The 27,392-nt window shown below is 42.4% G+C and overlaps 1 protein-coding gene across 9 annotated transcripts in view; it reads right to left on the reverse strand.

Annotated features, from left to right (window-relative positions):
• The window catches only part of LIN54 (lin-54 DREAM MuvB core complex component), a 1,508,411-nt gene that overhangs the window by 1,073,432 nt on the left and 407,587 nt on the right, over positions 1-27,392 (reverse strand). For all 9 annotated transcript variants that reach the window (XM_044061349.1, XM_044061353.1, XM_044061352.1 and 6 more), the window contains one exon: positions 22,559-22,673. The gene's annotated coding sequence lies outside the window, so the exon portion shown is untranslated. The remainder of the gene's footprint in view (positions 1-22,558; positions 22,674-27,392) is intronic.

Below are 27,392 nucleotides of genomic sequence, written 5' to 3' on the forward strand. Positions count from 1 at the left end.
TGAAGGCAATCAGGCCTTTTTGGACTGCCATCAGTTCTTTCTGGTTGATGTTTTTGTTTTTGAACTGGGAGTCCCCTTCTGCCTTGAACCTGCAAGTCAATGTAGTGGTCTCCCCAGGCAACTTCAGACACATCTGTTGCTACAGTTTGATCCTGAGGGATGAAGCTGAAGAGAAGACCCTGACTAAGGGAATGTGCTTGGACCCACTAGACAAACTATTTCCTGAGACAAGGAAACAGTTTTATCCTGAAGGTAAGAGACTCGCTGTGTTGACACCATAGATTTTTGAGGTGCGACTGCAGTTCCAGATGGATCATGAGGGTGCAAGAGGCCATGTAGCCTAGGGTCCTGAGATGCACTCTGGCTGTGAGGTATTTCTTGACAGGGAACTTTCTGAAGTACAGAGTCAGAAAGGTAACCTTGTTCAGAGGAAGAAAGGTTTTCTGAAGTGGTGAGTCCAGTAAAGCTCCCAGAAACACAATCCTGTTTGTGGGGTTTGAGACTTTTGGGCAGTGACGTTGAACCCCACTGAAATTAGTATATTTTGGGTGTAAAGCAGATCTGCTTTGAGTTTTTCATAAGTTTGTTGCCCGAATGAAGCAATCTAAGTAACAGTAAATTTGAATTATCTTTATCCTGCAGAAGGCTATCACCAGGGCTGGGCATTCTGTGAAAACCCTGGGTGCAGTAGACAAGCGAAAGGGCAGAACACAAAATTAATGTCTCACACCTGGTCTGAAGCATAAGAACCCTCCTGTGTGATTCCTCTATGGGGATGTGGAGGCATGTGTCTTTTAGATCTAAAGTTAACAAGAAGGCAGTGAGGGAGATCACGGGCAGTAGTTTTTGTACAATTAGCATTTTGAATATTGGTACCAGCAAGAATTGCTTGAGCCTTGACAGGTCTAGAATTGGTCTCCATGTGCCACCTTCTCGGAACTAGGAAATATCTGGAGTAAAAACCTTTTCCTTACAAAGAGATTGGATATTTGGTTTAACGCCTCAGCCTTTTGGCTTGAAGGAATATCTGGGAAGCCTGAACAAATTAAGGGTTGTTTGAACTGGAGTGTGTAACCTCTTTGAATGATGTTTAGAACCCATAGAGCCCTGGTAATGAGGTCCAGTTCCTGTGCTATAGGGACAGTTGCCTTCCAAGCCTGGGCGGAGAGGGAAGGGAGGTTGAGGAGTAAGGGATGGGGGAGAGGAAAAGGGAGTGTCAAGTAAGAGTCATGACTACTCCCTGCTAGGTCCCTGGGGGTGGGATCCCTCAGGCCTACTGGGAACTGTTTGCCACTGTCCTGGATGTTGGTGCTGTCTTTGGTTCCTTTCCATAAAAGGTCTCCTATGTGTAGGCTTAGACTGGGGTGCTGAAAAGGATCAACGTTTGGTAAGGTCATTTTGGCTAAAATGAGGAGTTGGGACCTGGAGGAAGTCCTTGACAGTTTGCATGGACATATCCTTATCCTCCATTTTCTAAAGCCCAGTCTCAGCCTTAGAAACAAAGAAAGTCTTTACCCAAGGGTACATCCAAGAGACTGGATTTAACATGTTCCGGGAGGGACTGCTCCCTCAGCCAGTTATGCCTTCTAATGATGGATTCTGTGGCTACTGCTCTGCTGGAAGAGCTTACAAGGCATCATAGCCACAGTGTATGGAGTGCTTAGCCACTTGAGAACAGGAGTTACTTAAATCCAGTAGTTCCTTTGAGAGGGCTTTATTTTTAATCCCTTAATTTTTGTTTCATCTGATCTAGTACTTCACAATATGAAATGGATAGTTCAAAGCCCTCATGACAAGGGTAGCAGTGGCGCAGACTTTCTTTCAGACCCTGTCCAAGGCTCTCCTTTCCTTATCTGCTGGTAAAGGATTTTTGGAAGAACTAGGTTTTGCTCCCTTAGGGCCCCGAGTCACCACTTCAGGATCTGCCACAGGGTTCTTAAAGGAAAAGAAGTGCTTGTGGGAATCAAGAACCCTGTAGAATCTGTCAAGTTTCTCAGGGTCAATGGGAAGGGAGTCTGAATGTAAAATGGAATCTAGAAAGGCAGTCTACAATCTCTAAGACTGGAAGAATGGCAAGGGGTTTATGCTCAGGGAGATTTAGGAATTTCATAACCCTCTTCTTGGATTGTGGGTAGTCCTGAGCTTCCAATCTGAAGTGCTCCCTCAGGGTATGCAAGGTTTCCCCAAAGGGAATGTCCTCGGGGGAGGGGGGCAAGGTTCTTCTCAGAATCAGAATCCCCATGATGAGGCAATAGATGCACCTTCCTCATAACTGGATTTATCATTATCAAAGTCACCCTCACATTCAAAGGAGTCAGACAACTCCTGGGGTGAAATATCCCTCTTTCCTTTCCCAGGGGATGCTTCAGGTGTAGGGAGGGTCTGGGTTCTGACCAAGGAAATCAAATCCTCCCCCCAAGCTTACTAGGTCTTGTTGGTAGCCCTGAGACTGGGAGCCAGTAGGCCTACGGTGAGGTAAGGAGGGTGTAGCTTTTTTGAGACAGGCCTAAGGACAACCTCTGCACTAGGACCTGGACGGAAACAGCCTCCTATAAGCAGTGAGCAGAGGTGATTTCCTGATGAAGGGAAGAACCATTTTTTTTTTTTTTTTTTTTTTTTTTATAAAGTTGTCAGAACCTGCAAAGCGGCCCTGGACCAAACCAACAAGCTAAGTCCTTCAGCTTAAGAAAAAGTAGAAGGACTCAGAAGCATACTGTACTCTGAACAGGACTTAATAGAGACATGTGCCACCACCTCAGCTGAAGGGGGCTGTGAAGGCATCCCACTTCTTCGACAATCACTAGCCTAGAAGGATTGCTTGATAGCAAATGAGTGTCGCCTGAGGCCCCAAGTCTAAAGCACTTTTCCTTTTTTTCCCTAGGAAGATCAACTTCAGCTCAACCGACTGACGACATGGTATGCAAAGGCTCTAAACCACTCTATAAAATGTTTAGACAGAATCTCAAGCTGCACACTTGATAATTCTGCTATTAAAGTGAGCACAGAACTGACAGTTAGGAACAACATGTTCTGGTCCCAAACAGGTCACACAAGGGGAGGTATCTGCTTGCCACAGTGGAGACCGTTATTAAACTCTGTCTGACATTAATCAAAAAAACACATGAGGCATTCCCCAATGAGGTACGCAGGTTTAGATGTCCTCTTTCTCTGGTGTGGACCAACCAATACACTGATTAGCACTCTGCTTCAGGCTCCAACAGCAAGAAAAAACAGAGGTCATAGTGCTGGCAGACTCATAGGTGTTTACTAGGCCAATGACCACAAGGGCCTTTTTAAGCCTAGCCATGCATCCCAAATCACTGACAAATTCTGAGACCCTTGATAAGTGTAAGCAGGGGCTTGGGAGATGAAACATTTCCAAGCTAGGGCCTGGGAGATGAAACATTTACAGGTTGTTTGTGTCCATTAGAGACATAGATGCCAAACCAGGGATGAATTTCCTGTTCCCCATCCAATTATCCAGGTTGTACCTGAACTGGGTTGGGAGGAACTCTGCTTCACATGGACGGGGAGCCTGTTCCAGAGATGGATTAATCTCTGGTATACATACCAGCAGATCCTATTTATATTACAGGCAAGGTTTAAGTCTTTAGAATGGGTAATTCTGGTGCTGCTTGTTTTGCAGATATGCTAGAAGTCCGTCAGAGTGGGATCTGATAATGCCCTGTATGTCAGGCATAGTTCTCGCCTCAGAAGCCTGTAGGAGACAGAATACAGGGATAGAGCCTTGAGGTGGTCTACATAGGACATTTTACTCAAGCCTTGTATTCTTTTAGTGAGGAACCTCTGTGGACATTACAACTGTTTGATATGCCTGGTCAGGTACATACCAAAGGGGACATTGTACTCACGGATAGGTCTGATGAATGCCAAGTACAGTGGAACAATAACTTTCTTGGACTTGGATGCCATACCTTTGTTTATAAGTTATGCAACATAGAAGGATTCCCTCACTTCTGTAGACACACGATGGTCAAAAGGCTAGATTACTATCTGTGTGTGTCCCTAAGCCCCTGACTACTAGGTCAACTCTAAGGGTTGTGTTGTCAGTATGATAGTTACCAGGGCTGGATGACTTCCCAAAGGATGCTATTATACATTTCTTGCCATTTAGTTTTAGTCCATTGCTCTGACACCAGTGGTTTGTCTGTGTCAGCTCCTCCTGGAGAACATTTTCATCAATGTAGGATTCATGACAGCTCATAATTTGCAATCATCTGCAAATTTAGTCAGCCAGAGACCACTGACATTGGTCTTGACTTCAGAGAAGTAAATGCCAAAAAGGAGCGGTTCAAGGAATGATCCCACTTGTGACTGGCCTCTTTGTAAAGGTGGACTCCCCAAATCTAACTTCCTGGGTCCTGTTTGTGAGCCAGTTGCCTATCCACCAGGTGATAAGAGTTTGTACCTAACCTTCTGAGTTTGTCAACAATGCCAGAGTAGGGTATTGTATCAAATGCCTTGGCCATATCAAATTAGGCAGTGTGAACCAATCTGCAGTCATCCATTGCTTTGATCACCACCTCAAAGAAGTCCACCAGGTTGAGTAGGCATGATCTGCCCTTGACGAAACCAAACTGAGTTGGGTCCTGTGTCTGGAGGTTTACTACATCACTATTGAACATTTCCATGATAACTCTTCCATGGCTTTACATACATGACTAGTGAGACTTATGGGTCTGTAGATGGCCCACCTTTGTGCAGAGGGATGACTACTGCTGTTCTCCATTCATGCGGCATGAAGCCTGTTTGGAGGCTATAGTTAAATAGCAATTCCAGAGGCCCTGACAGGTCATGTTTCATGCCATTTAGAAGCATCTTGGGATACTGTCTGGGCCCACTGATGCAGTATTCTTGGCCTTAGAGAGAGCATTAATTACCTGTTCCCTAGTGAAAGCAGGGGGAGTTGTATTAGATGGCATTTCCTGAGGGAAGGTTGTGGGGAAGACAGGGGTAAAGTTGCAGCTGAATTTATTGGCCAGTAGATATGCTATATAATTTTGGCTCAGTATAGGTGGATCCATTTACAATGAGCTCTACACAACTGTACATTGCCTTTGAGGTTGCAAACATAGCTAGAGAATGCCTTGTGGTTATCCTTGGCCTGAGAGACCAGTTTCACCTCAAATTTGGCTTTGCTAGACTACTTGTCCTCTGAGATGTTTGTTTAGTTTGATGAGAGTGCTTTTATCCTGCCGAGTGCTGCACCTCCTAATTTTTGCCATGATTTTCTTACTTCTGTTACACAGCCTACTGATTTTGTGATTCCAGCAGGGTGGCTTGTTTTTTGAGTTAGTTTTATACTTCTTCCTGATGGGTACAGCTGCCTCTATGCACCTATTAACATGCTTGTACAGGGTTTCTGTGAACAGTTCTGCACAGGCAGCAGTGTTCTCAGGGTTTATGGGGCTTGACATTTTGCCAGGGTATCACTTAATGGCAGGAGGTTAGCCTCAAAGTAGTTCCTGAATATTCCATGTTTAGCTGGGGGTCCACGTTTTACTGTGGTCTGACCTTACCAGGGAAGACATTACCATAGGGGGTGTGCAGCACTCTCCCATATTAGTGCAGACCAGATCCAGTATGGTTGCACCCCTGGGTTGATGTACTGACATCTGGTTCAGGGAGTTTGTGTTTACAAAATCCAGGAATCTCTGTGCACATACGTTTGATGTTGTATAGGATTCCCAGTTAATAGTGGGTTAATTAAAGTCGCCCATGAATATGGTATTGGGTTGGACGGTTAGAGCTTCTAATAAGTTTAAATACATGTTATGGGTTTCCTGGGTCATAGAGGGGGATCTATAGCTGGCAATGAAGTGGTACTGGATTTTATCTATGGTGATTTGAACATACATGCATTGTCCTGTTTGACCAGCCTTGAGATATATTTATTTTTGATGTAAACAGAGACACTCCACCTTTAGTCCCTGTCTGTGTAGTAGCTGGTCTAAATGTGTGGAAAGCATAATAACCTTGCACTGCTGGTGTGCTCTCTACGGCTTTAAATCATGTCTCAGTGACTGCACAGACATTAGCATTCTCTAGAGTGAAGAGCTTCTAGGGAGTGAAATTTTTTGTTTAGACTCCTAGCGTTGAACAGTAATACCTTCAGATTTTCTTGGTTTTGATTTGGCATTCCCTAAAAAAGGCACTATGGGGGAAGACAATGTTTTAGCTAATGTTCAAAAGCCTAGAGGGGAGAGGTGCAGATCATCCCTGGCAAAGCGCGTGGTCTGTTGACCATCTCCTTCCAAGCTAACAAATATTGCACTCCCTTAGAATGACACCAGAAATGAATCCAATTATTAAAGTCAATAATCTTTTGTTCATATTCATCCTTGGAGAAGTTAAAATGCTGCTCGATGCTAGGCTCAAACCAGCCTGAGACACACATTTTGAGACCTCTATGATGTCTCTCTTCATATAGTCTAGGAAGGTAGGTCTCAGGTCATTTACTTCCACATGGACTATGATCAAGTCATACTGGTATTTGTGGTCCAATGACCTGAGTGCGTGTGCATAATGTGGCAGCTCCTAGGCCCTGATAAGCAACTGATTGTAACTTTCTTCTTACTCAACCTGGTGACAGAGATATCAGTGCGTCTCACAATGGTGTCGCCAATGACTAGAATGTTGGATTGTGTGGTGACTTGAGCTGTAGTTCTATGTGTTGATGTGGATGTTGTTTCAAAAGAGTACATTTGGGGCTGCTGAGGGTATTTGTTATGTGTACTTCGTCTAGATCATCTTTGTGGTTTAGGAAGGTTATATTTAAGTGCCTCAGCATATGTGGGACTATACGTCTGCTTTGAACTGTGTTTATACTACTGACAACCTTATTGACATTAGGAGTACTCTGATGTGAGAGCTTTTGCTCCAGTGGCATTGTGTAGATACATCTCTCACATATATCATTTTGAGAATTAACTGGTTGTCAGTAAACATGAGGCAATTTCTACACTGCCACAGGATGCCCATACACACCAAGCTGGGAATGGAAACAGTGGGAAAGTTCATATCCATGGCAACAACTCTCTCCCTTTATACAGAGTTGTAGTAATGTCAGACAGAGCGTCCACTAGCTTCAGCAGGAGGGGGAAATTCTCTGGTACTCAGGCTGGCCAAGGGCTTTCACAGCAGGAAATCCCACAAGTTAGGACTGCAGCAGTGAAACACTAACCCATGCCTGGTGAGTCAGCAATTCTATTAGACAATCAGCTGGCAGTACACCAAAGTGGTAAAAGAGCCAGCTCCAAAAGCCTTGAAAAACACAGACACCTCTGGAGAAGGCATATTTGGTGGAACAACCCTCTCACTGTTTCATCAATTCCAGCAATGTCACAGAATGTTAAATCTTTCAGAGGGGATTATGGGAACCTTCAAAATCATCCAAAGTCTTGTCTGTCTAAGGTAAGGAATCTACAGGTCTCCTTTTACACATCTGTTTCCTATGACCCTGCCTTGTTTGGGCTTCTGGGTTAGGATCAGAACTGGAGTGAGATCTCACCCCCAGACAGAGAGGCTGACTGTCCTTACCGATCCAGCTGTGTGACATCAAAAGCAGTATCCAAAAGAGGTCAGGATGCAGCTGATCACAACAGAGGCACCTATTCTCTCAGTCTGGTGAGAACCGTTTCACATACCTCAAAAGCCAAGGCTGCAACTGGAGCAGAGGAAACGCTCCTCCAAGCCAAAAAGCAGATAGGAGGAACACACTCAGCTCCAATCTATCCCATCTCCAAGAGTGACAACATATACAAGCTATCGAAGACCAAGGCCAGAGGTGAAGAGATGGGTCCAAAAGCTTCAGAGTCAACTCAACCTCTCAGCTTTGAGACTCATCCCAATCCAAAAGAATTGGTGTTGAAAGAGTTAGGGATACCAGAGTTGAAGACGAAAAAACTGTCTGCTCCAATATGGGTGTTCCGGCATGGCTTGGACCCATGGGCTTTGGATCAGAAGGACAAACTAGAAAAGGAGAGACCAGAGGAGGGGTAGAAGGACCCATACCTGGGGGCACAATGAAAAAGGAGCCGGGGGGCCTCCAGCTGGACCTGCATCCAGAAAATACACTGCATCATCTTGTTGATGACATCAGCAAAGCTCTCTGAAGAATAGAAAGACCTTGAAGATGATGCAACCGAAGGAGGGCAGCAGGAAAGTACAGTTTTGTACCTACCATAAATGTAGATGTTCGAGTGCTCATACAGCTGCAGTCATAACAGATGGGTTATCCTGCCGTCAGGTGGGTCCTCGGTCAGCCGAATTCCAAAGTCTAGGTCCAGCGTCGGTTGTCGTCGCTTCTTCCCTGACGTCAGTGCGGCAGGGGTATAAAAGAGGCAGCCGATGCCATTTTCTTCAGTTTTTCTTGCCCCAGATGTCAGGTGCCCCCAGAAGGAAGGCAAACATAATGTTATGCAAAAATGCAATGTTGATAAATCAAAAAAGTACAGTTTTGTACCTACCATAAATGTAGATGTCCGAACAGGATAGCATCTGCAGTCATAACAAATGGGTTGTCCTGTCGTCAGGCAGCCCTTCGGTCAGCCGGTTTCCAAAGTCTGGGTCCGGCTTCGGCTGATGTCGCACTTCACCCGACGTCATCTCTGCTGGTCTTCGGGTATAAAGGCATCAGCCGACGCCATTTTCCTCAGTGTTTCTTGCCCCAGATGCCAGTTGCCCTCTTGGAAAGCTAAATTTTGGATAAATGCCAATGTTTCCAAAAAAGTAGAAGGCAAACACAAAAAATAAGCATGTATGTACATATATACAAACAAATACACCATAAGAGACTCCCCCCTAGCTAGCTATTAGGAGGGTAAATACCCTAGGAGTACCACAGAGGGGAAGGAGGGTGGGTAATCCTGACTGAGGGTGGGTAATCCTGACTGCAGATGCTATCCTGTTCGGACATCTACATTTATGGTAGGTACGGACATCTACATTTATGGTAGGTACAAAACTGTACTATGTCCTTCAAGGATGCATCTGCAGTCATAACAAATGGGTAGAATACCATAGCCAAACTAGGGGTGGAGGAAGAAAAAATTATGGTGTAGTTAGGATCCCTTGCAGTACAGCAGTGGCAAACCCTGCTCGGGATCTAGAGTATAGAGGTAGATTATAATGCTTGGCAAATGTATGCACGGAGGTCCAAGTAGCCTCCTCAATAATGTCCTTGGTTGCCACTCCTCGTAAGAAAGCTGTGGTAGCGGCTGTTGCCCTTGTAGAATGAGGTCTTATGTTCTGTGGAATTGGTTTTCCATGGTAGGAGTAACAGAATCTTATGCAATTTCCTATCCATTTAGAGATTGTCTGTTTGGAAATTGCTTTTCCTTCCCTTCCTGTTGCATAGGCTGCTAAAAGCTGGTCAGTTTTTCTGTTACCTTTGGTTCTGTCCAGGTAGTAGCGTAACTGTCTATGTACATCCAAGGTATGCAGCAGTCTTTCCCCTGTTCTGTGGGTTGGGAAAGAAGGTAGGTAGGTGGATTGCCTGGTTTAAAGACACTCTGGATACCACCTTAGGCATAAATGTAGGATTAGTTCTCATGGACACCCTATCTTGATGGAAGATTAGGAAGGGTTGTACTGCCATTAAGGCCTGTAGTTCGAAACCCTCCTTGCTGAAGTAATTGCCAGTAGGAAAGCAGTTTTCCATGATAGGTGTTGAAGATCTGCTGTTGCTGCTGGTTCAAATGGAGGGAGTGTTAATTTTTCTAGCACAAAGTTCAAGTCCCATGCTGGTAATGGTGGTTTCCTAGGAGGTTTTACATTCTTGATCCCTCTGAGGAACTGCCTGAGTAGAGGATGCGAAAAGACAGGTGGATCGAAGCTGTACTCTGCTGAAATAGCTGATGCATGTATCTTGATGGAGGAATAGGACAGGCCTGTATGTAGAAGCTCTGCCAAGAACTCCAGGATGTTAGCAATATCTATGTTCGACACATCTTTTCCTCTTTCAGCACTCCAAATGACAAACCTTTTCCATTTTCCTGCATAGTTCCTTCTTGTTGAAGGTCTGCGTGCTTCAAGGATAATGTCTTTAACCCTTTGGGATAGGTCTGGGTTAGATGCTGCTATGTGATGTTCCAGGCAGTCAGTTGCAAGGTTTTTAGGTTTGGGTGCATGATGTTGTAGTTGTTCTGAGTTAACATCAAAGGCATCAGGGTATTGACCACATTCTCCCCCGAGACATGCTCCTCAGCGATGGATACCAGTGTTGTCTTGGCCAATTCGGAGCTATCAGGATTATCCTTGGGCGTTCCTCTTTGATTTTCAGTAGTACCTTGTGCATCAAAGGAAGAGGTGGAAATGCATATGCTGTCAGGCCTTTCCAACTGAAGGATAGAGAGTCCACCTTCCATGCAAGTGGGTGGTATGTCCTTGTGCAGAATTTTTTCAGCTGGTGATTGAGTGGGGATGCGAATAGGTCTATTTGTGGCATTCCCCATTTCTTTGTGATGGCCTTGAAGATGTCCGGGTGTAGCATCCATTCATGAGCATCCGAGGTGGTTCTGCTTAACATGTCTGCTAGGGTGTTTTCTTTTCCCGGCACAAATATTGCCTGTAACTGGATGTTGTAGCTCAGAGCCATATTCCAAAGGTCCAGAGTAATTCTGCATAGTGGGTATGAATAAGTGCCTCCCTGTTTGTTGATGTACCACATGACTGTGGTGTTGTCTGTCCTTATCATTAAATGGTCTTCTTTGGGGAATGGTCTGAATTTCTGGATTGCTAGTTTTACTGCCAGCATTTCTTTTTGGTTTATGTGCAGGTGCAGCTGGTCTTGAGTCCACAATCCCTGTATGCATTTGTCCAACATGTGCGCCCCCCAGCCTAGGTCTGAGGCGTCTGCTGTGATAGTTTGGCTTGCTTGAAAGTTGTGGAAGGGTAAGCCTGGGTTTGACTGGCATGCTTGAGCCCACCATAGGAACTCCTGTTTCAGGCATGGGATTAGTGGGATTTCGGTTTCTAAGCTGTGCCTGTGTTGAGACCATAAATTCTTTAGGTACCACTGTAGCTTTCTCATATGCAGTCTGGCATGTGGGACCAAGATTATGCATGATGCCATGAAGCCCAAGGCCTGCAGTACTTTTCTTGCTGTTAGTTTGTTCTGCTTTGTTAATGCCAAGAAGTAAAGAGGGAGTTGTTTTTGTTTTTCTGCCGTTAGGAATGCCATTTGTTTTACTGTGTCCAATTCCGCACCCAAGAATGTTCTTGTTTGGGATGGTATCAGTCTTGACTTTTGTAAATTGACTGTGTATCCCAGGGCTTGTAGTAAGCAAATGACTCTTTGCAAATCTGTTGTCAGCTTGCTTTTGTTGTCCGCTTGTAACAGGCAGTCGTCCAGGTATGGATACATTTGGATTCCCTGTAGCCTGCAGTGAGCGATTACTGATGCCAGGCATTTTGTGAATACTCTGGGCGCAGTAGATAAGCCAAAGGGCAATGCTGAGAATTGATAATGCTCTGATCCTGCAAGAAATCTGAGGTATCTTCTGCAATTTGGTTGTATGGGGACGTGCAGGTATGCCTCCTTGAGATCTAGAGTTACCAGCCAACACTCCTTGCCCAGCATGGGAAGAAGTTGCTGTAGGGTCAGCATTTTGATTTTTGGGACAATGATGTATGTGTTTAAGATGGACAGGTCGAGAATAGGTCTCCAACTTTTCTCTTTCCTTGGTACTAGGAAGAGTCTGGAGTAGAATCCTTTGCCCTGTTCTGTTATAGGTACTCTTTCCACAGCTCTCATCTTTGTTAATTCCGCTATCTGCTTTAGAGCTTCTGTTTTTTGATTTGGAGGCAGGTTTGGCATTCCTCTTTTTACTGGTAAGGTGTGGAAGTGGAACCTGTAGCCTTGGTCTATGGTTTGCAAAATCCACTTGTCTTTTGTGATATAGTGCCAATTTTTTTAAAATATGGCTAACTTTCCGCCTAAAGGTGCTGCTATTTGCTCCCTGGTAGGCGGTGTCAGAGCCAAGTCACTGTGATTGTCCTGTTGTAGTGGCAGTGGTTGTGTCTGTGCCTCGGTTATTGCCTTGCCACTGTTGTCCTCTGTAGGCACCTCCTCTGGATTGATTTCTGCCTCTAGAGCATCTATTCCTGCCTCTTTGAGCTTTTGAGGAGTCTGGAAAGGACCAATTTTTGGCAGGCCAGTTCCTGCTAAACCTTGGGGGCTGAACCTGTAAGAAATCCTTAACTGTTTGTACAGATTTTGCCTTCTCTTCCATTTTCTTCATTACTTGCTGAGCAGGTGTACCAATTAGACTGGTCTTATCCATAGGAGCATCTAACAGCTTTGCTTTAACATGATCCGGCAAGACCTGTTCTTTCAACCATGCATGCCTTCTTATCACTGTGCCAGTCATGGCTGATCTAAATGAAGCCTCCAGTGCATCATAGCCACATTTTAAAGAATGGTTACTAACCTGTTGGATGTTATTTACCATTTCTAAAACATATTTCTTATCTAAGGAGTCATCAGAGGACAGCTTCTTAGTTAACTGATCAAGCATAAACTCTTGGTATTGGATCATATGAAACTGACAGTTTAAAGCTCTAGCTGAGAGAGTAGCAGAGGTGTAAACTTTTTCCCCATCTCTAAGGACCTGGATTCCCTTTCAGAAGGAATAGGGTTTTGCTGAGGTCGAGGCTACTGCCTTAGGCCCCTGGGATATAGTCTCAGGATCTGCAAGTGGGGCCTTGTATAGGTGGTGATGAGTGTCTGGCACCCTGTAAAATCTATCTGGTTTGGCAGGGGCTGGAGGTAAAGTATCAGGAGCGGTGCAAACATCATTAAATGCATCATCCACAACAGGCAGTACTGGAGGTATAGCTAAGGGCCTATGTTGTGGTAAGTGCAGAAATGTCCTAAGCCTTTTCTTGAATCTGAGAAATCTTGTCCCTGCCATTGGAATTGTTCTCTCATGGCATGTAAGGTTTCCCCAAAGGAAAATTCCTCTGGTGGAGAGGCATATGGAATGGATTCTTCAGCATCTGAATCTTCATAAGTAGAAAAAGGAGCCTCTGGCTGGTCTGTAATGTCTGAGTCATCCAGAATCATCAGAGGACACTGACTCGGGGGCTCTGCCCTAGATCTCTTTCTGGGGCTGAGAGGCCCTGTCTGGGTGAGATTGGGATCCTCTAATTAAGGATATTAAATCCTCTGCCAGAGTAAGCATTTGTGAACTAGAAGTGGGCCTGTGTGAAGGGGGCTTAACAGGCACTGATTTAACAGTTTTGGCTGCTTTAGCCCTGGCAAAGGCCTTAATAGACATGGCTGCAGGAGGCCTAGCAGCACCACGTGCTGGGGTAGAGACATCCAAAGGGATGGTGTCTGATAAATCACTAGGAACCACAGTAGTAGGAAAAACTTCTGAGGCCGATTCAACTAAGGTAGCAGGAGCCTCAGTTGTAGTCATGGATTCGGCTGAAGATGACCGGCTTTCTCGGTTTCGGCCGAAACCGAGACACTCGCGGCTTGCTTAACCGTGGTTTCAGCCGAAACCGCGGATCGCGAGTGTCGGTCTTTTTCTTTGTGTTTTTTAACAATTTGGGTAGCCGGAGGATCCGACGGCATAATGTACGCAAAATCTGAGCCGAAAAACTGTTCAGCAAACTCCGACCGATGCCCAAGCGTTCGTCGGTTGAAGGAAGCACAGGCCTGAACAGGCTGCTACGTCGTGGTCTGGGCCTAAGCAAGGCAGGCAGTAAGAGTGGAAATCTTTATGAGGCATTTGTTTCCCACAAGTTAAACAGTTATTGACTTTTTCTGATATCGGCTGAGGCAAGAAAGAGTCCCCAACGGGGTACTTAGCTTTTTAGAAGTCTTCGAAGTAGTATTCGGTAGTAGTAATCTCTGGATCTGACCGACCGGCACTTGCGAACAGCTTCTGCTTCGGGCGCCACGCGGCAAGAAAGACTGAGGAAAATGGCGTCGGCTGATGCCTTTATACCCGAAGACCAGCAGAGATGACGTCGGGTGAAGTGCGACATCAGCCGAAGCCGGACCCAGACTTTGGAATCCGGCCGACCGAAGGGCTGCCTGACGACAGGACAACCCATTTGTTATGACTGCAGATGCATCCTTGAAGGACATCAGTAGTTGCAAGCAAATACACCATAAAAGAATACCCCAAAAAGGTTATATGAAAAGTGTTTGTCAGAAGGCCTGTCCTAAGAGGGGATGGAGGAGGGAAACCTGGACTGCAGCTGTATGAGCACTCGAACATCTACATTTATGGTAGGTACAAAACTGTATTATGTTCATCGTGCATACAGCTGCAGTCATAACAGATGGGTAGAATCCCAAAGCTAAATAAGGGTGGTAGGCACTAAGAGGAACTAGGAGGGGCTAGGATACCCTGCAGGACTGCTGTGGCAAAGCCCGCTCTAGATTTAGAGTATAGTGGGAGGTGATAGTGTTTGGAGAAAGTGTGCACTGAACTCCAGGTGGCTGCTTCCAAAATATCCTTGGTAGGGACCCCCCTGAGGAAGGCTGCAGAGGTAGCTGTGGCTCTGGTGGAGTGGGATCTGATGCATGCAGGCACAGATTTTCCATGAAATGAGTAACAAAAGCGTATGCAGTGGGCTATCCATTTTGAAATGGTCTGTTTGGAAATAGCCTTTCCTTGAGCACCTGCAGCATAGGACACAAAGAGTTGCTCAGATTTCCTGAATGGCTTTGTCCTGTCCAAATAATAACGAAGCTGTCTGTGAATGTCCAAGGAATGTAGTAGTCTTTCCCCTTTGTTTTGTGGATTAGGGTAAAAGGTAGGTAAGTGGATAGTCTGATTCAAAGCTACACTGGATACTACCTTTGGCATAAAGGTAGGGTTGGTTCGTAAGGAAACTCTGTCCTGATGGAAAATGATGAATGGTTGCACAGCCATGAGGGCCTGCAGCTCAGATACCTTGCGAGCTGAGGTGATAGCCAGAAGAAAGGCTGTTTTCCATGACAAGTACTGTAATTCTGATGAAGAAGCTGGCTCGAAGGGAGGAAGGGTCAGCTTTTCCAATCTGGGTTGAGGTCCCAAGCAGGGACTGGTGGTTTCCTTGGGGGTTTTATATTCTTTGCCCCTCTGAGGAACTGCCTTAAGAGAGGATGAGAGAATAAAGGAGGATCTGTGTTGTATTGTGCAGAAATGGCTGAAGCGTGGATCTTGATGGAAGAAAAGGAAAGTCCATTGTTTAACATCTCCGCTAGGTACTGTAAAATTTGAGGTATATTTATTACCCAAGGATTCTGTCACTTCTTTTGATTCCAGGCACAAAATCGTTTCCATTTTGCGGAGTAGGCCTTTCTAGTAGAAGGTCTTCTGGCCTCCAGGATGACATCCTGCACCTCCTTGGAGAGGAGAAACTGTTGGGAAATCAATGAATTCTCCATGCAGCTAGATTTAGAGTTTTGAGATGGCTGTGAAGAGTTTTGTAGTTGCGCTGGGACAACAGAAGAGGGACTAGAGGTAGGATCCATGGTGGGGAATGTGTCAGGCTCTTTAGGAGCGGATACCAGTGTTGTCTTGGCCAGTCTGGAGCAATGAGAATCATTTTCGGCCTCTCGGCTGTGGCTTTTAATAGAACTTTGGGCAGCAGAGGAAGAGGCAGGAAGGCATAGACTGTCAATGTTGCCCAATTGAAGGAAAGTGCGTCCACTTTCCAGGCCTGCGGATGATAGGTCCTTGAACAAAAATTTTTCAACTGGCAATTTCTGTGGGTAGCAAAGAGATCTATGTCTGGCTGTCCCCATGCCTGAGTTATCTTTGTGAAAACTTGAGGATGCAACTTCCATTCGTGTGGATCTGTCATATTTCTGCTTAGGTTGTCTGCCAGTGTGTTTTCCTTCCCTGGCAGGAATTGTGCCTGTAGTTGAATTTGCAATTCCAGTGCTGTGCTCCATAGGTTCATGGTTTGCCTGCACAGGGGGTATGAATGAGTTCCCCCCTATTTGTTTATGTACCACATCACTGTGGTGTTGTCTGTCCTTATCAATAGCTGGCTTGGATGCAGTAGGTCTTTGAAGGTCATAATAGCCTTTTGCACGGCTAGCATTTCCTTTTGGTTGATGTGAAGGTGCTTCTCTTTTCATGTCCATTTTCCCTGAATGCACTGATCTGTCATGTGTGCTCCCCAGGCGTAGTCTGAGGTGTCTGTTGTGATGATTTGAGTTGCTTGAGGTACACAGAAAGGAAGACCTGTGTTTCTTTGGCAAGCTTGAGCCCACCACATAAATTCCTTTTGAAGGCATGGAATGAGTGGCATAATTTCTTCCAAGCTGTGGCTGTGTTGAGACCATAAGTTTTTTTAGGTACCATTGAAGTTTCCGCATATGCAGCTTTGCACATGGGATTAGTAGGATGCAAGATGCCATGAATCCCAGAGCCTGCAGGACTTTCCTTGCAGTTAGTCTGGTGTAAGTTGCCATTTTTCTGAAGTATTGAGACAGTTGCCCTTGCTTGTCTGGCGTGAGGTAGGCCATCTGGGTGGTTGTATCCAAGGTGGCACCCAGGAAAATTATTTGTTGAGAGGGTATTAGTTTTGATTTCTTTTTGTTGACTGTGTATCCCGGGAAGTTCAATAGTTTTATTACAAACGCCAGGTGCTGCAGTAGTATGTCCTTGCTGTCCGCTTGGATCAGGCAGTCGTCCAGATATGGGTAGATTTGTATCCCTTGTAGTCTGCAGAAGGCGATTACTGATGCCAGGCATTTCGTAAACACTCTGGGCGCAGTAGATAAGCCAAAGGGCAATGCAGAGAATTGGTAATGGGTTGAACCTGCAAGAAATCTGAGGTATCTTCTGCAATCTTGTCTGATAGGGACATGCAGGTATGCCTCCTTGAGGTCCAATGTTACCAGCCAAGACTCCTTACCCAGCATGGGAAGAAGCTGCTGTAATGTGAGCATCTTGAATTTTGGCACCTGCAAAAAAGTGTTTAGGATGGATAGGTCTAAGATAGGTCTCTAATCTTTGTCTTTCCTTGGTACCAGGAATAGTCTGGAATAAAACCCTTGACCTTGTTCTTTTGCAGGTACCTCTTGAATTGCTTTCATGTCCATGAGAGCTGAAATTTGTTTTTGTGCCTCTGCCCTTTGATTTTGTGGCGGGTTTGGCATGCCTCTCATTTTTGGAAGGGTGTGAAAGTGGAACCTGTAGCCTCTGTCTATAATGTCCAGAATCCATTTGTCTTTTGAGACAATATGCCAATTTTTTGAGAATAATGTCAGTTTTCCGCCCAAAGGTGCTGCCATTAAAGCTTTGCTTGGCAGGTGTAGGGGGAAATCATTGTGTCTGCTTTCTAAAAGACTGTGATCTATCTTGTCCACCTCTTGGGGTTGGTGCTTGCCACTGTCTGGCTCTGAAAGATCCTTGAGGTTGCCCTCTACCCCTTGGACGCCTGTATCTGCCCCTTTGAGGTCTGGCCGTGGCTGGAAAGGACCAATTTTCTGAAGGCCAGTTTCTGCTGAAACGTGGAGGCTGTACCTGCAGGAAATGTTTCACCGTTTGCATTGATTTCACTTTTTCCTCCATTTCTTTAGCACCTCCTCAGCTTTAACACCAAACAATACATCTTTTTGAAGAGGTGCATCTAATAATTTAGCTTTGACATGATCTGGTAAGGTTTGGTCTTTGAGCCAAGCATGCCTACGTATAACAGACCCTGTAACAGCAGCTCTACATGAGGCCTCTAAAGCATCAAAACCACACTGCAAGGTATGTTTACCCACTTGCTCTGCACCATGCAACAAATCCTGCAACTCTTAAATCTGGTTGTTCTGGTTGTGTCATCTTGCTTTTCAGCTGAGATATCAAAAACTGTTGATACTTTAACATATGGAACTGACAGTTTAATGCCCTCATGGTTAAAATGGCCGAGGTGTACACCTTTTTCCCCCACCTTTCTAAAGCTTTGGAATCTCTCTCTGAAGGTAATGGGTTTTTAGCAGTAGAGGCCTTAATTCCCTTGGGACCCTGTGAAATAGTTTCTGGGTCAGCAGTATGGCTTTTATATAGGAACTGGTGAGAATCAGGAACCTGGTAATACCTGTCTGGTTTAACAGGAGCTGGAGGCAAAGAATCAGGATTAAGGCTGGCTTCTGTGTACACATCATCCAATATATCTAAAACAGGAGGGATAGCCAGAGGCCTATGCTGGGGGAGCAGAAGAAATTCCCTGAGCCTTTTCTTGGAGTCTGAGTAATCTTGGTCTTCCCAGTGAAAGTGTTCCCTCAATGTATGCAGGGTTTCCCCAAAAGAGAAGTCCTCAGGGGGGGAGACCGAGGGAATAGACTCCTCTGCATCAGAGTCTTCAAATGGAGAATAGGCATAATCCTGGTCCTCAGATAGTTCTGAGGTAATAGAAGCTTGATCTGAGGAAGGGTAGTCTTCCTCTAATCTAGGCCTTTTGTCAGGGGGGGGGGTTGAGAACCCCTGATAAGAGTAATCAAGTCCTCAGCCATTTTAAGCATCTGTTTTTTAGGCATGGTGCCTTGAGAGGGTGTCTGAGGAACCTGTTTTTTGGTTTTCATGGCTGTTTTAGATTTAGTGAAGGCTTTAATAGAGAAGGAGGAAGGCCTGAAGACCCCTTGAGAAATGGCAGGCCTGTCTAAATTCTGAGTTTCCCCGCCAGGAGTGGCATCGGTATCTGTAGTAGGAATGGGGGCTGAGGAGCCTGCGACCTCGGGTACTGAAGACACTGGTAATGCATTGTCATCTGTACTCAGAGGCTGCGTAGGCGCCTCGCTGAGTACCGGAGAACTGGTAGTCGGCCTTAGCGTGGTTTCAGTAGGTGGTGCGGACCTCGTATGTCAGTCCTTATCTTTGCGTTTTTTGCTCAAAACTGGAGTCGGAGTATCGGACGACATAATATAATTAACTTTTTTGCCAAAAAAGTGAAGGGCGAACTACACCCCACGCTTAATAGTGCGTTTGTTGAATCTAGCACAAAAACGGCAGGCAGAGACGTCGTGGTCTGGGCCTAAGCAAGGTATACAGAAAGAGTGGAAATCCTTATGCGGTATTTACTTCCCACATGAAATGCAATTATTAACTTTGTCTGACATCGGTCTGAGGCAAGAAAAGTTTTCCCAACGGGGTACTTAGCTTTCAAGAAGACTTCGGCTGAAATACTTTCGTAAATCTCAGGAGCTGGCCGACCGGCACTTGCGAACTGCTTCTGCTTCAGGCACCGTGCGGCAAGAAAGACTGAAGAAAATGGCGTCGGCTGCCTCTTTTATACCCCTGCCGCACTGACGTCAGGGAAGAAGCGACGACAACAGACGCCGGACCTAGACTTTGGAATTCGGCCGACCGAGGACCCGCCTGACGGCAGGATAACCCATCTGTTATGACTGCAGCTGTATGCATGATGAACATCATCTCTCCTGCAAGAAAGGGGAATGGAGTCTAGGGCTCACCAGCTCTGGTGAGAAACTGGAAGGTGGTGTCGGAAAATGGATCTGAATGGACTTCCGCTCTGATCGTTTTGGAGCTATAGAGGCCAGACCCAAGACCTCTGTCAGATCTGGAGACCTTTTTCTGGATTTTTCCACCCTCTTCTTTGTCCTTCTCTCGCACTCCTTAGGTTTATCCTTCTCCCTTTCCTCATCTTTAATGGGCCAAAAAAAAAAAAAGACTGTGTGGATGAGGACTGTGCTACACTTCTTATTTGGGTGGAAAGCAGCCCCTTCAAGGCTAATTTATCCCTCTCCCAAAAAGACTAATTTATCCCTATGACAATGTGTGTTCTGCCGATGGAAGAACATGTCTCAGTCGGACGGAGTGAGGTTCCTGTGGCAAGATTCACTTTTGGAACCCGGATACCTTGTCCAACATCACCATGAGAAAACACCTTGCTCCAGTGCTGTAATGCTTCTCTAAAAGATTATAAGTAAAAACTTAATCAGAAAGCAAACAATACAATGAACAAGAAGTTACTAACAGCAAAAGTATTAAGAACAGTAGCAAAAGGCAACTTCAGACTGCTAAAGAGAAAATAAGGGAATATCTGGATATTATGCATGAGTTTAAAAAGATTGTTGTTAAGCAACTACTTTTCGATAACTTAACAGCAAAAAAGCTTTTAGAACAGCAGCTCTGGCAAAAGAAATTAGAAAGTGTTGTTGTCAAGCTTATTTTTCCTGTTGTAACCTTCCTCACCAGACATCCTATAAAAATACAAGAAATATTTCAAACATTTTTGAAAATCTGTATAAAGTAGAAAAAGTGGAAATCAAGAAAAAGTACAAAAGGAAATATTCTTGGAAAAATTAAATATGCCAAGATTAGTATTAGACAATCAGTTACTAAAAGGACAGGAGGAGATGAGAAAAAAATGGTGATGTATAACCAATCTCCAGAAAAGTCCCCAGGTATTCCTGTGGAAGTTTGGAAGCCAGCAGTGAAAAAAACGATTAAGATCTGAAAGGTTGGGTATGAAAAGTATTTTAAAAGGAGGAGAAGCACCAGCATCCTGTAAGAAAGCTGTGGTGGCTGCAATAATTGAAAGTAAAGACCAATCAGATCCAGCATCATAAAGGCCATTTGAATTTTAAACCATGATTATAAAATATTGATGTCTATAATGGCTAAAAGAATGGCAAAGGTGTTGCCAAAATTGATAGATATGGATCAATGTGGTTTTGTGGAAGGGAGGCAAACATTTGACATTAACTGAACAATGATGATCCAGAGGGAACAAGAGTGTGAGAAAATACCACTATTGTTGGTGGGGTCTTGGTGCAGAGAAAGCATTTGACAAAGTAAGCTATGATTTATAGTGGGGGGGGGGGTCCCTCTGATAAGTTCTGTTTGTGAACAAAGTAACCAAGCAGGAGTGTCCTCTTTTTCCTTTATCTGCATTAATTTAGAACCAGTCGCAAAGAAAGTAACGTACTCATGAATTCAAGGATATAACTGTATAACTGGTATGGTGATCAAGAAAAGTTGGGATTATTTGCAGATGGCATTATTTTGTACCTGATAAAACCAGAAAATGACATTTCAGTACTATGGAACATTATGAGACAGTTTCAAGTCTGTTTGGGATACAAAATGAAGGGAGATAAAAAGAAAGGCAACAGCTATAAACTATGTACCCACACATGAATTGGTTCATCAATACTCATATTTATGGGGGCATGATAAAATGAAGTTCTTTGGGGTATGGGTTAAAAAGGATTCTGTTATGGCAGCTAAGTTTATGTGGAAACTGAAGAGAATAAACAAAAGATGGTATAAAAACTGAAAAAACTGAAGCTCTGTTTTATGGATATGGATAACAAAATAAAGGCAGTGAAAATGTTTTTAGTCCAACCATATTAGACCCAGTGAATATAATAACTGACAAAAGAAATGGAAATGGGATCTCTAGAAAGGGCTAGGAGCAAATTACTAAGAAAAAATGGGAATTGTGGGAACAATGCATGCAGAATAACGTTTTGCAGGAGGAATGAAGTTTAAGGGAAGCCAGGAATTGAATGAGCTATGTTATATGTGATGTATGTTTACAACTGAAAATATGTCATTATGGCTGGTTTTCATTTATATAAATGCATGATTACCTAAGAGATAAGTGTTAATTACATAAAAATGTTTTTTTGTAAAAAAAAAAAAAAAAGAACAAAAAGTTAAAAGTTGAAGAAAGATCTACAAACTACTTAAAAAAAGAGAAAACAAAAGGAAAAGTTTATCGGGAAGGACATCCAAGAACAGCTAAAGAAAACAACCATCTTAACTCACAAAAAGGTCAGAGTCCTTATACATCGCATCTTTCTGATCAGGCAGCAAATGAGGTCTTACGTAGTTGGGGGAAAGAGAGGGAATTACGGGTGGGGAGGAGTCAAAGCCCTGAATCCACAGCTTCTAACAGGTGCAGAGGTCAGATCAACAACTCAAATGTAGAATCAGAAGAAAACGGACAACATCAGATTATTATAGTTAATAGTACATAATACATAAATAACATTAATTTTAGTTTTAAGCTGTAATTTATTCTGAATCCTACTATATCAGTATTTAGTCTGATTCTGCTAAACTTTTACTGCTACAAGCAAAACAGGAGAATAAGGAAAATCCTCTTTCAGTTTCCTATATTTACCGTCAGTGCAAGTTTATGAATTAATATGTAGCATGTTTAGCCCGCTAACAAAAACAAGATAAAACATACCTAAACCTAACTGTCCATGCTACCCAACTACCTGAAAAAAAGTCTACAACAACAACTCGTAACATTTACAAAACTAGGGTAGAGGAAAAGGGAACGAGATCAAGCTACAATCGAAACCTCACAAAACAGGATACACCCCACAGAGCTAGTGACAAAGCTGCTGGCCAGGAATGTGGCAAATGAGATCTGAGGTAATCCTAGGTGAGCAAAGGATTATGGGTAGGGGAGGAGGAGAAGCTTGGCATGCTGAAGTCTTTTGGATAGGACAGTCTCAGATCCAATAACCCTCAAGTTGAATCCAGACAGAAAACTCGTCATTCAGATCAAACAGTTTGAGGAGGAATAACTATAACAAAACAAAATATCTTACCATTCATATATGATGATCCCGAAGACAACAGGATGCCAACACAGGAAGTACTGAATGCTCTCTCATTGGAGGTCATTTGTTATTTTATACACTTCACCATCCAAAACTTCATTTTCTATACAAAAAACACAAAATATTGGGAAGAAATGTAAGAATGTGATGAAACTTCAAAATGTTTCATATCCATCACTCAGCAGTCACTTCATATACATAGTAGAGTAAAAAGAAAAAGGAAAGGGGTAAACAAATTCTAATTTTTTTATACATTAATGTCTTGTGTTACTACATATAAAATCAACACTAGATACAGATATATACATATACAGGCACAGATTAGATATATTTATAGACAGTTATAAATAAAGGCTGGTCTAACAGGTTAAGGCTGGGAACTGTAATTCCTGTGGTACAGTGTATGACCATCTCAGCCTTAATTTATCAGCTGTGTAACCTTGAGCAAGTCCCTTAACCAGACATTGTTCCTGGATAGCTCCTGAAAAGGGACAGTGTCCAGTGGGCCTACTTAAGTTAAACGGCTATTAGATATAGATGTGTGTGTATATATATATATATATATATATATATATATATATATATATATATATATATATATATATATATATATTTGCGCACGTACACACACCAAGATGCCCTCAACATATCTTGCTTAGAAAAGGATACAGATTATTTCCTGAAACTCTAAGTCCTTTTTTTATTTTTTTTAACATAACACTAAACGAGAACCTACATTTAACAAGTAACTTAACAAGTTTTAAGTACGAGTCAGTATCTTGTAGAATTAAAAGATTTTTAATACGTAAGCCAATCCATAACTAATCTTGCACAATACCCATTTAGCATCCAGGAAGTAAAGCCAACTGAATCATTTAGCACTTAAAAGTCGTTTCATGCAGATTGCAGTACAACAACCAATCAATAAATGATGTGTGCTCATTCACATTTATAAAACAGATCAGTACTTTTGCCGTTAGTCTATTCATCTTTATGGTACATGGTATCTTGAAGGACCTTTACTGATGTAAGAAATTATTACTCCCCCACCTAGTACCATTTACATAATCAGAGGAGTACACAATAATGAATGTTATTTTGGGAGGATGTCTTGGGACATATATGCAATATTTATATCTTTTTATACACACCTCTGTTTATATATATATATATATATATATATATATATATATACATATATATATATATATATATATATATATATATATATATATATATATATATATATATATATATATATATATATATATATATATATATATATATATATATATATATATAAATGTGTGTGCATATATATATATATATATATATATATATATATATATATATATATATATATATATATATATATATGTATACATATATATAAATAAAATCTCCCAAAACTTGAACAAGATATTTTTGCAGGTATTAGCGGACCGGAGTTCCACTGTGGCGACCCCTAACCGGGAAAAGCCGAAAGACACAAACAAACTAAGCATTCTACAAACACTAACCTACATTTTTAGAAAAGCAGCCTGAAGGGAGAAGTTACATGCTGCACTGCATAAGATCTGAACTGTTCACAGAAGCAGCTTTAATTATCAGTCTTCAGCCAGTTCTGCTTAGATAATGGTGCATTTTATTTCCTGTTGTAGATAGTCCCCTACAGGGTGACACCTTCCTTTACTTTTTTTACTTTGATTTGTTTTATGTTGATGCTCTATTTGTTGTACAAGTGTGAGTTCTTGGTCAGATATTTACCTTTATTTCACATACGGTGGGAATTTCACAAAAGTAAGCCTATCCAACCCTATGATTTTGTACATTACAGCTACGATGGGCTATTTCTGAACTACATGTAAAGGCAATATTAGGATGGGCTTCTGGCAGACTATTTTTCTACTCATCAGGCTCTGAGTATTGCTGAATTCCTGCAGTTCAGATGCATCTGTTTGCACATACACACTGATTGGTTCCACTCCCGTTCTAGTGTTTCCCACATCGCTCTCCTCGCACCCACATAACTACATTTATAGCCAAGGTTTCCTGCCTACTTTTCACATTTGAAAGACATTCTCCAAAAATTCCACTCTACACACATTCTGCTATACCTTTTTCAAATGGGCCACTTACAAACATCTACAGGTTTCAGTTTCCTACCTTCCCTGACAACTCTACCCTTATATAATTATTTCAAACATAGTGACAGATTTTAAATATTGCTGTTACAAAATTAGAAAGTTGCTAGAATAGGATTTGTATTAACATGCTCTTTCTGAAAAACAAAGTCTGAAACTCAAATGTAAGTCCTTATTTAGTGCCTTCAATCCTCAATAATTTGTCAGAAAACCACTTTTTTTTTTTAGGAGCAGACTTAAAACAAGAGCAAAAATCTGGACATTCTGTGAAAATCTGGGAAGTTGAGAGCTGTACAAAACGGTAACTGTTCTACCAAAATAATTTTAGTGATCATATCCCACCCTATCTTACTGGAGTTTCAAAACTGTCAAAATGCCCCCCCTTTACTTACTCCCACCTTCACATTATATAACAACTTTGAAAATCTTCTTGAAACAGAGCTAGAACTTTGCAACTGGTCAGGTGTCTCCAACTGCACTGACCCCCATGCAACCTTAGTCACATTCTGTAACTTAGTGACATTTACATTAAACTCTTTAATAAGAAAAATCTTCAAGTCATCTTATGCTCTTTGTATCAAAGCAAACTTACAGCAAGCTAGTAAGAGTACTGCAAATTACATTGAAAGTCTGGAAAGAAAAAGGTCCCCTTAACATGACAAAACTTTAGCCACTAAAACTGGATACTAACATTCTAAATAAAGCCAGAGCATAGTACTAGAAAAATCCCCTATGTCAAAACTGGGATAACCTCTACCTAAAGTAAATAACTAAATTCTGGCACACCACTAATTCTATTAGCTACAAAAATGTCTTCAAAATCATATTCTTCTTCCAAACTACAAGCCACTCAAAATTACTATACTAGTCACTCTAATGCCCTCTTATCAACTCCACTATACAGAATTACCAAATACCAGTCTTCCTTCAATTTTGATGTCATTTGAAAAACACCTGGTATCTACCAGTTATAATGCAACCACAACTTTCACTATCTGTACAATCTTATACTCTGGGACAAGATTCATCTCTAAGCTATTAATACGAAAGTTCAGTTATTCACAGTTCATTGTGCACTAGCTTTAAACATAACCTAATTATCCTCCTACCTAAAATACCAAATTGCACCTCTGCAGGCGACTGCACACATGTTGATAGCAAATCTGCCTTCTGGCAAAGAATCTAAGAACTCGTGAACAGTTGTGAGATCACATTAAAAAACAACACTTCTTAAAGAATACTGTATCAATCTAGTGTCTATAAGAACTCATTGTTTAGCATTATTAAAAAGGGTATGAGGACTAGTGTAATTTTTCAAGATTTAAAACAAGCTTTTCAAACAGTATACCTTATCCAAAAAGTTCTGCCAAGCATAATTCCATTTTCTGTCCATGTTTTTACATTGTAAACTGCTTCTTGAATTAAATGCTGTAGCATATTTTTACATCAGTAAATATGTATATTTTTAGCACATTCTTGTATCTGTAAATTTGTTTTGTTCACTTATGTGATCCTATTCATCTGGGCTCTGCCTGCAAATCCACGGAGATCAGTGCACTATCCCAGTAAAAAAATCAACTGTCTACTGTTTAAGCTTAGAATACAGTTTTCCTCAGAAATAATTTCATGGTTTTAAGAGTTGCTACACTTCATCTACAGTTGTAAAAGGATCTCTTACCAAAGGTGTCCTAAAGGTTCTTTTTGTTCAAACATCTATTCTCTCTTCTCTTTACATTAACACCATCCATTTGAGTATTTCACATCTTAACAAAACATCAGTCAATAATACACCTTTACTGTTTAACACAAATTACCTCAACAATCTCTTTGCTACAAAAATGATTATGAGATACCAAGTTGAAACTAAGCTTACAATCAACACAAACTGTACTGTCACGATATTTGAGACTAATATCACAGCACCTTCTATCTCAGACCCATGCAGCACTCCACTTCCCATCACCTTATTTTGATTTCTTTTTAGGCAACATCCTTTCCTTCCACAAACATACAGAAATAATAAACTATCAAAGTGCTTATCCCAAGACTTAAATGCCAATTACTGCACTGTTTTAAGGACATAACACTTGCTCACTTCAAACTTCTACAGAAAATAAGAAGTTATATACTCACCATACTGTTGTATCTGCGTTGTCCATTTTCATTCTTTCTCACTGATGGTTCCCGGATCTGAACCTTGGATCCAACTTGGCTGTTTTTCCTAGACTTTGGATCCCACTCTCGAGCTCCTCTCTCTTCCCATAATGCACAACAGCATCCCTAACTCCTTAGATTGAGTTTGCTGCCTACTGGGGGTTGGGATGGTGGCCTAATGGTTAAGGTGTTTGCCTTACAAACACAAGGTGCAGGGTTTGAGTCTCGCAAGTGATAATTGGCTAAGCTTAAAATGGCTCGCAAGGGCAGTTAGCTTAGTACTAATCTATAATCTAAGACAGAACAGATAAAATATTAAGGTTCAAACTGGAAACGTGAAAATTCCTATATCATCCAATATCCTTCTCAGAATACGGCCGGGGGATAGCTGGGAGGGAAGATGAGGAAGAATGAAAATGGACAACACAGATAGAACATTATGGTGAGTACATTAACTTCATAATCTGATGCTGCCCTTTTCATTCTTCCTGACTGATAGGTCAGAATCTCCAGCAACATAACTC

Source organism: Protopterus annectens, chromosome 2.part0, assembly GCF_019279795.1.
Source record: "Protopterus annectens isolate FY-2018-M chromosome 2.part0, PAN1.0, whole genome shotgun sequence".
Classification (NCBI taxonomy): Eukaryota; Metazoa; Chordata; order Ceratodontiformes; family Protopteridae; genus Protopterus; species Protopterus annectens.